This window comes from Salmo trutta, chromosome 29, assembly GCF_901001165.1.
Source record: "Salmo trutta chromosome 29, fSalTru1.1, whole genome shotgun sequence".
Classification (NCBI taxonomy): Eukaryota; Metazoa; Chordata; class Actinopteri; order Salmoniformes; family Salmonidae; genus Salmo; species Salmo trutta.
In genome coordinates, this window is record NC_042985.1 from 45,216,825 (window position 1) to 45,229,323 (window position 12,499).

Consider the following 12,499-nt stretch of genomic DNA (forward strand, 5'->3'; position numbering starts at 1 on the left):
ATCAGCAAAGGTAAGACAATATTTCTAATACTAATTCTGAGTTTAGGTTGCCCCGAACTTGGCGGGTGTCTGAATAGCTCACCATGGTGGCGGAGCTATGTACTCAGAATATTGAAAAATGTGTTTTCTCCGTAAAGCTATTTTAAAATCAGACTACCCCTTGATGCAACCGCTGTGACAATCTATAATTCTTAAAATAATTGTTATATATTTTGTCAACATTTATGATGAGTATTTTTGTAAATTGATGTGCACATTCACCGTACGTTTTGATGGGAATACATTTTCTGAATATCACGCGCCAATGTAAAATGCTGTTTTTGGAAATAAATATGAACTTTATCGAACAAAACATACATGTATTGTGTAACATAATGTCCTAGGAGTGTCATCTGATGAAGATCGTCAAAGGTTAGTGCTTCATTTAGCTGTGTTTTGGGTTTTATTGACACATGTCCTTGCTTGGAAAATGGCTGTGTGATTATTTTTGTCTATGTGCTCTCCTAACATAATCTTATGTTTTGCTTTCGCTGTAAAGCCTTTTTGAAATCGGACAATGTTGTTAGATTAACGAGAAGTTTATCCTTAAAATGGTGTAAAATAGTTTCATGTTTGAGAAAGTTGAATTATGATATTTTGTTGTTTTTGAATTAGAATTTTCCGTCCTGATATTTCACTGGCTGTGTCCCGCAGGTCCCACCTAGCCCACGCTGGCGTCCCATCTAGCCTATAGAAGTTAGTAATAAATAAATGATTAACTAAATAAAAACAGAATACACACACTTACATGAGAAGTCCCTAGTAGACTGACATGATATGACGGCTTGTTACACAATGGGAAGGGGTGGTGGGGAAAGATAGTGTCAACTTATCTTACATACATTTGGAAGTTACGCTCACTCGAAATATGAAATCTTAGCACCCTAACACCCGCTCGTTCGGATTAGGAATGCAATATATATACTTACGCGTAGCTGTCTTTCTCTGTCGTCTCTCTGTTGAAACCAATTGATCCGTCTATAGGTAGTGGCTCGATGTAAGGCTCTGGTTGTCCACCAGAGGTCACAATGTCCTTCTTTGTTGTAGAGATTCTATGGTCTTGGCGTGTTCGTTAGAATAGATACTTCAGATGTACCAACAGTTGTCTCAAAGGGGATTGTCTTCCTTCCCACCTCAAGTCTTTTAGTCAAAGTTCTAGGACCACTTTTTACATGCACAGCAGCAGACTGAACGTTTCTAGTCTCCTTGGTGAGGTTATCTTCTTCTGTAGAGATTGAGAGTTTCAGGTCTTCTAGCCATTTCGTAACGTTCCGCTCACGCGGTCTGTCACACTGGTCTTGTATTTTTAAGTTCCAGTTCACACCGTCCGTCTGCTCGGTCTAGTATATTAATTCTTAGCAAGTCCTTTAACCTCTTCACTATAGGGGGCAGTATTTTCACGGCCGAATGAAAAACGTACCCAAATTAAACTGCCTTCTACTCAGACTCAGAAGGTAGGATATGCATATTATTAGTAGATTTGGATAGAAAACACTATGAAGTTTCTAAAACTGTTTGAATGATGTCTGAGTATAACAGAACTTATATGGCAGGCAAAAACCTGAGAAAAATCCAACCAGGAAGTTGGACCTCAGAGGGTTGTAGTCATTTCAAATGAAGTTCCTTCTAAACTACAGTGTCTGTGATGTCATATTGCACTTCCTAAGGCTTCCACTAGATGTCAACAGTCATTAGAACCTCGTTTGAGGCTTCTAAAATGCAATTTGATTGAATAATACACGGAAGAGTAAGTGGTCGGGCTGAGGTCATTGACTTACCTCGCGCGCACTCACGAAGGATTAGCCATTTTTCTTTTTCTTCTGTAATGAATCCGCTATTGTCCAGTTGGAATATTATTGCAATTCTACGATTATAACACCCTAAAGATTGATTGTGAACAGGGTTTGACATGTTTCTACAAACGCTGAGGGAACTTTATAACTTTTCATCGACAGTGGATAGATGCATTTTGGAATGGGGATCTGGACGCGCCATCAAAACGGATTTATTTTGACATAAATTATGGACTTTATCGAACAAATGAACATTTCTTGTGGAAGTGGAAGACCTTCCGAGTGCATTCAGCCGAAGATCAGCAAAGGTAAGATAATATTTTTAACATTTTTCAGCGTTTTGTGGATGCTGTGGCTGGACGGCTAACTGAATAGCATGGTGCTCAGTACTCAGAATATTGAACAATGTGCTTTCTATGTAAAGTTATTTTGAAATCTGACACAGCGTACTGTATCTATAATTCTTCAAATAATTGATGTATTTTGTCAACATTTATGATGAGTATTTTTGTAAATTCACCGGCCATTTTGGGGTGAATACATTTTCTGAACGTCACGCGCCAATGTAAAATGTTTTTTTTGGATAGAAATATGAACTTGATGGAACAAAAAATGCATGTATTGTCTAACATAATGTCCTAGGAGCGTCATCTGATGAAGATCGTCAAAGGTTAGTGCATCATTTTAGCTGGTTTTGTGCTTTTGGACGGCTAACCTTGCTTTGAAAACGGCTGTCCTTGCTAAGAAAATGGCTGTGTTGTTGTTTTTTGCTGTGCTTGTATCCTAACATAATCTAATGTTTTGCTTTCGCTGTAAGGCCTTTTTGAAATCGGACAATGTGGTTAGATTAACGAGAGTCTTATCTTTAAAATGGTGTAAAATAGTTGATTGTTTGATAACATTGAATTGTGGTATTTTAGTTGGTTTTGTATTTCGCGCCATGCGATCCCATTAGCTGTTAGCTAGGGGTCTCGCTGGCGGAACGGGTTCCACTAGCGGAACGTCTAGATGCAAGAGGTTAAGCACTCTGGCAAAAGGGGCGTTCCGTCATGCTGGCACGAAATCTGAGCTCACTGGGGCGTGGCTACTGACTGGGTACAAGTTTAGATGAAAAACAATTTTCATTTAGAAGGCTAAAATCACATTGCTATCTTCACAAAAGTATTGTCATACTTAATTATATTTTATACAACATTTAGATGTAAATCTGGCAACTAGAATGTGTACACCTTCAGAGATAGTTATTTAGTTATACCATCCTTAATGACATCACAAAATAATTAACACTGACATGATTATTCTTTAGACCTCACCAACCGTTCCAAACATTTGGATGGCAGAAATACTGTTCCAATGTCCAATATTTTGACGTTAGAGTTTTTAGGTAGCAAGAGTCTCTCTGCAGCAAAGGATTTTTTTCCCAATACTGCAGGCAAGAAAGTTCTCTCTAAATTTACAACCCATTGTTAAGCAATAAAACCGGCCCAACTCCCCCCTCTCCTCTCCTGTGGGAGAGAGGTGGTTCTGGCTATCTGTCAGCCATTGCCAGTTGATCTGGCACATTTGATCCTCACCAAGGAGAGAGAGTCATGACAACCTGCACCACTATACTGAAGAGTGTTGTTTCTAAAATGACGTATTTGGATATTTTTCAAACCTTTGTTCATGTTATCTGTACCCCCTGCAACTGCAGAACAAGCATGAGGAAGTTGATCGCTGGTGGGGTAAGTTTCTCAAAATCAAGTGAAATCGCAAAAAGAAGTGTCTGGATACTCTACTAATAGTAGAAGTCCTTAAAGATGACGGCCCCCATGCATTTACCTCATATTCCAGACAGACACTCTCAAAGTAAACTACTATTTATTTATTTTACCTTTATTTAACTAGGCAAGTCAGTTAAGAACAAATTCTTATTTTCAATGACGGCCTAGGAACAGTGGGTTAACTGCCTTGTTCAGGGACAGAACGACAGATGTTTACCTTGTCAGCTTGGAGATTTGATCTTGCAACCTTCCGGTTACTAGTCTAACGCTCTAACCACTAGGCTATCTGCCGCCCAACATGTAGTAATGTACAACAAATTGTAACATGTCTATGCACCCGCATGCCTATCGAATCAATGATAGGCTTACTATGGTGGCGGGGCATGCTTTGCTTTAGCTAATGGATACTTGTTTATTGGTAGGCCTATTTGTTAGTTTTTTTCTCAGGTTACACCATACATTTCATGAAGCTATACACGGTGTTGCAATATTGCAATTTTTTGACTGCTGGCTGGTGGCAATAATGTAATAACTTTTTCAGTCACCCCTTACATCCCAAAGGTGTTCAATAAGGTTGAGGTCAGGGCTCTGTGCAGGCGAGTCAAGTTCTTCCACACCGAGTGACAAATAATTTCTGTATGGACCTCGCTTTGTGCATGGGTGCATTGTCATGCTGAAACAGGAAAAGGCCTTCCCCAAACTGTTGCCACAAAGTTGGAAGCACAGAATCGTCTAGAATGTCATTGTATGCTGTTGTATTAAGATTTCCCTTTCCCAAAAAAATCTGAGCCTGCCTGGCAGGGTTGGTCCTGCAAAGCCAGAGACCCCTGTTGGGAGAGCATAATATACAAGGAAATTCTCAAAGCTGCTAATGAGAACCTTGACGACTTTGTATCTAGCCGGTGGGGATTCTGGTGAGGTGCCCCCACCGAGGCAGTGGCAGTGCTGGCAATACTAGCTGCAGTAACCCATGGGGCATATTATTGTGGCCCTGGTGGCACAAATCAAAGGTCTGACTGCACGGAGATGCTTGGGAATATGGTCAAAATGGGGAAAAATGTGTGGGTATTTCAGGGGAAGCGGGTATATCTGACCTCCATCACCTAGGACGTGACAATGCTTAATCAAATCTGCCCATTTCTGCCCATTTGCAGGCCTTCTCATATGGCTGCAACTGTATATGCATTTGTAAATCAAGACCTTTCTTGAGTTGGGCTCTGGGATGGTGCAACTGTTGAGAATCTGAGTCTATGGTTGTTGTGGGGGAAAGGGGTTGAGTGTGTGTGTATGTATCCCACAACTGTTGCGAGAGAGTAAAAGGATGAATAAAGGATGAATCACAAAAATTGTTTGCTAAAATAATAATTGCTTGCCATACTGTAACTTTGGTAATGGCGAGACTGGTGAGCGGTAACAATTCCATAAACTGCTTACATTACTACAAATATGAATTGCTATTTATGGAAGATAAACAGGACTTTTTTATATATATACACTACCGTTCAAAAGTTTGGAGTCACTTAGAAATGTCCTTGATTTTGAAAGAAAAGCATTTTTTTGTCCATTAATATAACATCAAATTGATCAGAAATACAGTAGACATTGTTAATGTTGTAAATGACTATTGTAGCTGGAAACTGCAGATTTTTATGGAATATCTACATAGACGTACAGATGCCCATTATCATCAACCATCACTCCTGTGTTCCAATGGCACGTTGTGTTAGATAATCCAAGTTTATCACTTTAAAAGGCTAATTGATCATTAGAAAACCCTTTTGCAATTGTGTTAACACAGCTGAAAACTGTTGTGCTGATTTAACTTCTTATACTTGGAGGCAGTATTTCGGCGTCTGGATGAGAAGTGTGCCCAAAGTAAACTGCCTGTTTCTCAGGCCAAGAAGCTAGGATATGCATAGTAGTATTGGATAGAAAACACTCTAAAGTTTCCAAAACTGTTAAAATAATGTCTGTGAGTATAACAGAACTGATATGGCAGGTGAAAACCTGAGGAAAATCCATCCAGGAAGTGGGATTTTTTTATGTGGGTATTTTCAATTGAATGCCTATAGAATATCTAATGTGTTAGGACCCAGATTGCAGTTCTTATGGCTTCCACTAGATGTCAACCGTCTTCAGACATTGTTTCAGGCTTGCTTTCTGAAAAATAAAGTAGAATGAGACCTTTCTGTCAGTGAACTGAGGAAGAACGCAGAGCTGGTTTGCGCGCAAGACCGATTGCACACCCTTCGTTGTTTTTCCTTTCTATTGAATATGCTATTGTCCGGTTGAAATATTATCGATTATTTACACAATTGACAACCTGAGGATTAATTATAAACATCGTTTGACATGTTTCGACGAACTTTACCGGTACTATTAGGATGTATTCATCTGTATGTTTTGACCGCCTTGGAGCCAGTGGATTACTGAACAAAACGCGCCAACAAAACTGAGTTTTTGGGATATAAAGCGGGACTTTATCAAACATTTATTGTATAGCTGGGACTCTTGTGACTGCAACCATATGAAGATCTTCAAAGGTAAGTGATTAATTTTCATCGCTATGTCTGACTTTTGTAATTCTTTTACTTGGTTGTAAAATGTTTGTATGCTTTTGTAAGCGGGGCGCTGTCCTCAGATAATCGCATGGTATGCTTTCGCCGTAAAGCCTTTTTGAAATCTGACAAAGCGGCTGGATTAACATGAAGTTAATCTTTAAGCCGATGTATAACACTTGTATTTTTTTATGAATTGTTATTATGACTATTTCTGTATTTTGAATTTGGCGCTCTGCAATTTCACCGGATGTTGTCGAGGTGGGTTGCTAGCGGAACGCCTGCGCTAGAAAGGTTAAAGCAGCAATAAAACTGGCCTTCTTTAGACTAGTTGAGTATCTGGAGAATCAGCATTTGTGGGTTAGATTACAGGCTCCAAATGGCCAGAAACAAATAACTAATGAAACTCGTCAGTCTATTCTCATTCTGAGAAATGAAGGCTATTTCATGCAAGAAATTGCCAAGAAACTGTAGATCTCGTACAACGCTGTGTAGTACTCCCTTCACAGAACAGAAAGAGGAGTGGGAGGCCCCGGTGCACAACTGAGCAAGAGGACAAGTACATTAGAGTGTCTAGTTTGAGAAACAGATGCCTCTCAAGTCCTCAACTGGCAGCTTCATTAAATAGTACCCGCAAAACACCAGTTTCAACATCAACAGTGAAGAGCCGACTCCGGGATATTGGCCTTCTAGGCAGAGTTCCTCTGTCCAGTGTCTGTGTTCTTTTGCCCATCTTAGTCTTTTCTTTTTATTGGCCAGTCTGAGATATAGCTTTTTCTTTCCAACTCTGCCTAGGAGGCCAGCATCCCCCAGTGCCACTCTTGATAATAGCAAACATTTGTATTTTTTGGAGGAGAGTGAAAGGATAGCAGGCCCAGCTGTCAAAGTGAGAGAGTAGGCTATTCTGGATGGAGCAGGTACTTTTGTGTAGTCTATTTCTTGTGAGGTTTTCTGTCCTCAGATACAGAGTCCTCAGTCTGCAGATTAAGAGGTCCCAATGAAGAGCAGCGGTTCTCAGTCCTGGTCCTGGGGACTCAAAGGGGTGCACATTTTTGTTTTTGCCTTAGCACTACACAGCTGATTCAAATTATCAAGTCATCATCAAGCTTCAAGTGGTATTTATGTATTCATTTGTGACGATATCCTTGATATGATCCTGATATTGTCACATGCCACACATGCATCTATCTATCTATCCAATGTCATCATGATTTGTTATAAGGGATATTGTACTTAGATTATACAGGAACTATTATTAAAGAGATGCTTTACATTGAAATACACATGTAGTAGTCCCAGAGTTAATGATCCAAGGTCAGTTTTGCATTTCACCTCCTGATGATTATCTTCTCTAGTGTATGTGGGACGGTAGCATCCCACCTCACCAACAGCCAGTGAAATAGCAGAGCGCAAAATTCAAAACAACAATCTCATAATTCAGATTTCTCAAACATACAATTATTTTACACCATTTTAGAGATAATCTTCTAGTCAATCCAACCACATTGTCCAATTTCAAAAAGGCTTTACGGCGAAAGCATAGCATTAGATTATTTTAGGACACCACCTAGACAAGAAAAACCACACAGCCATTTTCCAAGCAAGGAGAGGCGTCACAAAAACCAGAAATACAGCTAAAATGAATCACTAATCTTTGATGATCTTCATCAGATGTCACTCCCAGGATTTCATGTTACACAATACATGTATGTTTTGCTCAATAAAGTTCATATTTATATAAAAAATATATATATTTTACATTGGCGTGTATTCAGAAATGTTTTGCCTCCAAAACCGCCGGTGAATGAGCACATCAATTTACAGAAATACTCATCATAAACTTTGATAAAAGCATAAAGTGTTATGCACAGAATTATAGATAAACTTCTCCTTAAAACCTCTTGAGGACCCCTTCGAGAGAAAATCCCGTTAACGGGATTGGTTGGACAACAACCAGTGCGATAGCACGGTGCGAAATTCAATTTAAAAAAAATTAAAAATAATCTCAAAATTAAAAATCAAGTATTATACAGCATTTTAAAGATACTCTACTCATTAATCCAACCACATTGTCCAATTTCAAAAAGGCTTTACGGTGAAAGCAAAACATTAGATTATTTTAGGATAGCACCTTAGCAAAAAAAACAAAAAACAGCCATTTTCCAAGCACGGAGGGGCATCACAAAACCAGATATACAGCTAAAATTAACCTCTAGAGGACCCCTTCCCGCTCTGATCCCGCTAACGGGATTTATTGACAAGATACCATGGCGGGAAATTCAAAACTGCAAGAATCTAATAATTTCAATTTCTCAAACAATCAACGATTTTTCACCATTTGAAAGATAAACATCTCCTAAATCCAACCACATTGTCCGATTTCAAAGAGGCTTTACGGCGAAAGCATAAAGTTAGGTTATGTTAGGAGAGTACATTGAAAATAGCTGTGTGTAATGTTTTGTCAATTCAAAGACAGGCGTCACCAAAAGCAGAAAACCAGCTAAAATTATGCACTAACCTTTGACAATCTTCATCAGATGACACTCCTAGGACATTATGTTATACAATACATGCATTTTTTGTTCCATCAAGTTCATATTTATATCCAAAAACAGCATTTTACAGTGGCGGTGAAATTCAGAATTTCTTTTCCCTCAAATGCTTCCGGTGAATCAGCGTTACAATTTACAAAATTACTATTCGAAAACATTGGTAAATTAGAATATTGTCATTGAAAGAATTATAGATTAACATCTCATAAATGCTACCGCATTGCCAGATTTCTAAATAACTTTACTGGGAAATCACACTTTGCAATAAACGGGGTGCTATGCTAAGAACAATAGGCTAGGATATACAGGTTAGCACCATCTTGGAACCATCTAATATCAATAATACTATTGTAAATAATCCCTTACCTTTGATTATCTTCATCAGAAGGCACTTCCAGGAATCCCAGGTCCACAACAAATGTGGTTTCTTTCGACAAAGTTAATAATTTATGTCCAAATAACTCCAAGTTGTTCCATGTTGTTAGCACGTTCAGTAGGCTCCTCAAAATGTAGGGCGGGGGAGGGAAAAGTCACCACGAAAAGTAAAAAAAAAAATCTATTTACGTTCGTTCAAACATGTCAAACGTTGTTTAGCATCAATCTTTAGGGCCATTTTTAACGTGAAACATCAGTAATATTTCAACCCGACCTCTCCTGTCTTGAAAAATGTTTTGAAAAATGTCTCGCCTCACATGAACGCGCATGTGCGCGCAATAATGAAGTGACGACATCCCAGGGACGTCAACTTCCCTTCCTTGTCATCCGGTCTCTGTTCATCATAGACGCTTCAAACAACTTTATAATGATCGTTGACATCTAGTGGAAGCCGTAGGAAGTGCAAAATGAATCCTTTGTCACTGTGTGATCTATTAGCAATGACTCGAAAATAGTACAGCCACAAAATTCTAATTTCCAGCTTGTATTTTTCTCAGGTTTTTGCCTGCCATATGAGTTTTGTTATACTTACAGACACCATTCAAACAGTTTTTGAAAATTCAGAGTGTTTTCTATCCAAATCTGTTAATAATATGCATATCCTAGCTTCTGAGTTGGTGTAGAAGGTAGTTAAAAATGGGCACATATTCTTTTCAAAATTGTCAATACTGCCCCCTAGCCCCAACAGGTTTTAAGCACTAACCTTTGACAATCTTCATCAGATGACACTCCTAGGACATCATGTCAGACAATACATGCATTTTTTGTTCGATCAAGTTCATATTTATATTCAAAAACCCCATTTTACATTGGCGCGTGACGTTCAGAAAATGTTTTCTCCCCATAACCTCCGGTGAATGTGCACATCAATTTACAGAAGTACTCATAAACGGTGACAAAATGTATAACAATTATTTAAAGAATTATAGATAATCTACTCCTTTATGCAACCGCATTTTCAGATTTCAAAATAACTTTACGGAGAAAGCATATTGTTCAATATTCTGAGTACAGAACTTAGCCTTCAATGCTAAGCTCTACAGTTAGCCTACAACCACGGCGTCGACAAAATCTCTAAAATATGTTCTAAATATTTTCTTACCTTTTCTGATCTTTGGCGGAATGCACTCGGAAGAGCTCCCACTTCCACAAGAAATGTTCATTTGTTTGTTGACCCATCCAGAACACTTTACAATGCCATGAGGCGTGGACGCAAATCCATAGACGAAATGTTCAAAGTTCCATTACCGTTTGTAGAAACACGTCAAACAATGTTTACAATCAATCCTTTAGGGTATTTTTTTACGTAAAATTGTGATAATTTTCCAACCGGACAATAGGTATTCATCCCAGAAGAAAAAAAATAACTTACAGCGAACTCGCGTGCACACGCGTCACGAGGCACCTGTCCTCAGACTGGCCACTGATTGACTGAGCCACAATTTTCTGCCCGGTAACAGGTGACGGATGAAACCAGTTTCTAAAGATTGTGGACAGCCAATGGAAGCCTTAGGAGGTGCAACGTAAACCCTATGTCACTGTAGTTTCTCAAGGGATTCAAAAGAAGAACTACATTTATCATTTCTTCCACTTCCTGATTCAATTATTCTCAGGTTTTTGCCTGCCATATGAGTTCTGTTATACTCACAGACACCATTCAAACAGTTTTAGAAACTTCAGAGTGTTTTCTATCCAAATCTACTAATAAGATGCATATTCTATTTTCTGGGCCAGAGTAGTAACCTGTTTAAATTGGGTACGTTTTTCATCCGGCCGTGAAAATACTGCCCCCTAGCCCCAAGAGGTGTTAATGCAACCGGTGTCTGATTTCAAAAAAGCTTTACAGCGAAAGCAAACGTTGTAATCTTAGTATAGCGCTCAGACATCAAAACAAGCCATACAGATACCCGTCATTTTGGAGTCAACAGAAGTCCCAAATAACATTATAAATATTCACTTACCTTTTGATGATTTTCATCGGAATCCACTCCCAGGAATCCCAGTTCCACAATAAATGTTTGTTTTGTTTTGATAAAGTCCATATTTCTGTTGAAATACCTCCTTTTTGTTTGCGCGTTCAGTCGAGTAATCCAAATGCACTGTGCTCGCGCAGTACGTTAAGACGAAAAGTCAAAAAAGTTATAATACAGTTCGTAGAAACATGTCAAACGATGTATAGAATCAATCTTTAGGATGTTTTTATCATAAATCTTCCATAATATTCCAACTGGACGATTCCTTTGTCATCAGAAATGAAAAGGAACACACCTAACTCTCACATGAGCTCGTGAGATTGATCTCATGTCATTTTCTCAGTCATCTGACTCCATATGCTCTTATTCTCCCCAATTCACAGTAGAAGCATGAAACAACGTTCTAAAGACGGTTGACATCTAGTGGAAGCCTTGGGAAGTGCAAAATGACCCCACAAACACTGTGTATTAGATAGGCAATCACTTGAAAAACTACAAACCTCAGATTTTCCACACTTCCTGGTTGGATTTTTTCTCAGGCTTTTGCCTGCCATATGAGTTCTGTTATACTCATTCAAACAGTTTTAGAAACTTCAGAGTGTTTTCTATCCAAATCTACTAATAATATGCATATATTAGCTTCTGGGCCTGAGTAGCAGGCAGTTTACTACAGGCACGCTTTTCATCCGGACGTCAAAATACTGCCCCCTACCCAAGAGAGGTTATGATGACTGACCGTGTTAGAATAAAAAAAACAAAGCTTAATCATGTCTCTCTCTATCCATCTGTCGCTCATCTGCAGGTATGTTTTGATGTGAGAGAGGAAGCCAGTCCCGTCATCGCCTACCTCACCCGCGCTTAAGATAACCTTCAAGGCCGACTGGGAGCCCAAGGCTGGTTAGTAGACACTATGTAATTGTGATGAACTGAGAGAATATTAGGGTAGCACTGTAATTCGTTAATCATATGCTGTCTTCCCTGCTCCTCTGTTTTATCTCTTTCCTTTTCTGTCTTCTACACATCACTCCCCACCTCCTCTTCCTTCCTCTTTTTTATAATGCACACCATTGTGCATTGAAGTACAGATTGAACTTGTTTTTAGTGTATAATTGTAGTGTATAATTGTAATACATACATGCAGACACAGCATCATTCAAAGAATGGAGTTTGATACACCTGGTATTTGATGTGACTGAAAAAGAATGTCTCACAGAGATTCATACCTGAACCGCACCTTTACTTGCCAAGGAAGAGTACATGATCAGTGAATATATTCAATGTACAGGCTACAATGTGGGGATCTCATGCGTGGTAATAACTACAGCACATGTATTTGGAGGACTTGCATCCTTGGCACAATAAGGTTATTATATTCTACTCAATAAA

General features: G+C 38.9%; 1 long non-coding RNA gene across 1 annotated transcript in view; it reads left to right on the forward strand.

Moving 5' to 3' along the window:
- The first annotated feature begins 11,962 nt into the window (after positions 1-11,962).
- LOC115167691 (uncharacterized) overlaps positions 11,963-12,499 on the forward strand; it is a 48,408-nt gene continuing 47,871 nt past the window's right edge. The window contains exon 1 of the long non-coding RNA XR_003870529.1: positions 11,963-12,010. This is a non-coding gene — a long non-coding RNA (uncharacterized LOC115167691). The remainder of the gene's footprint in view (positions 12,011-12,499) is intronic.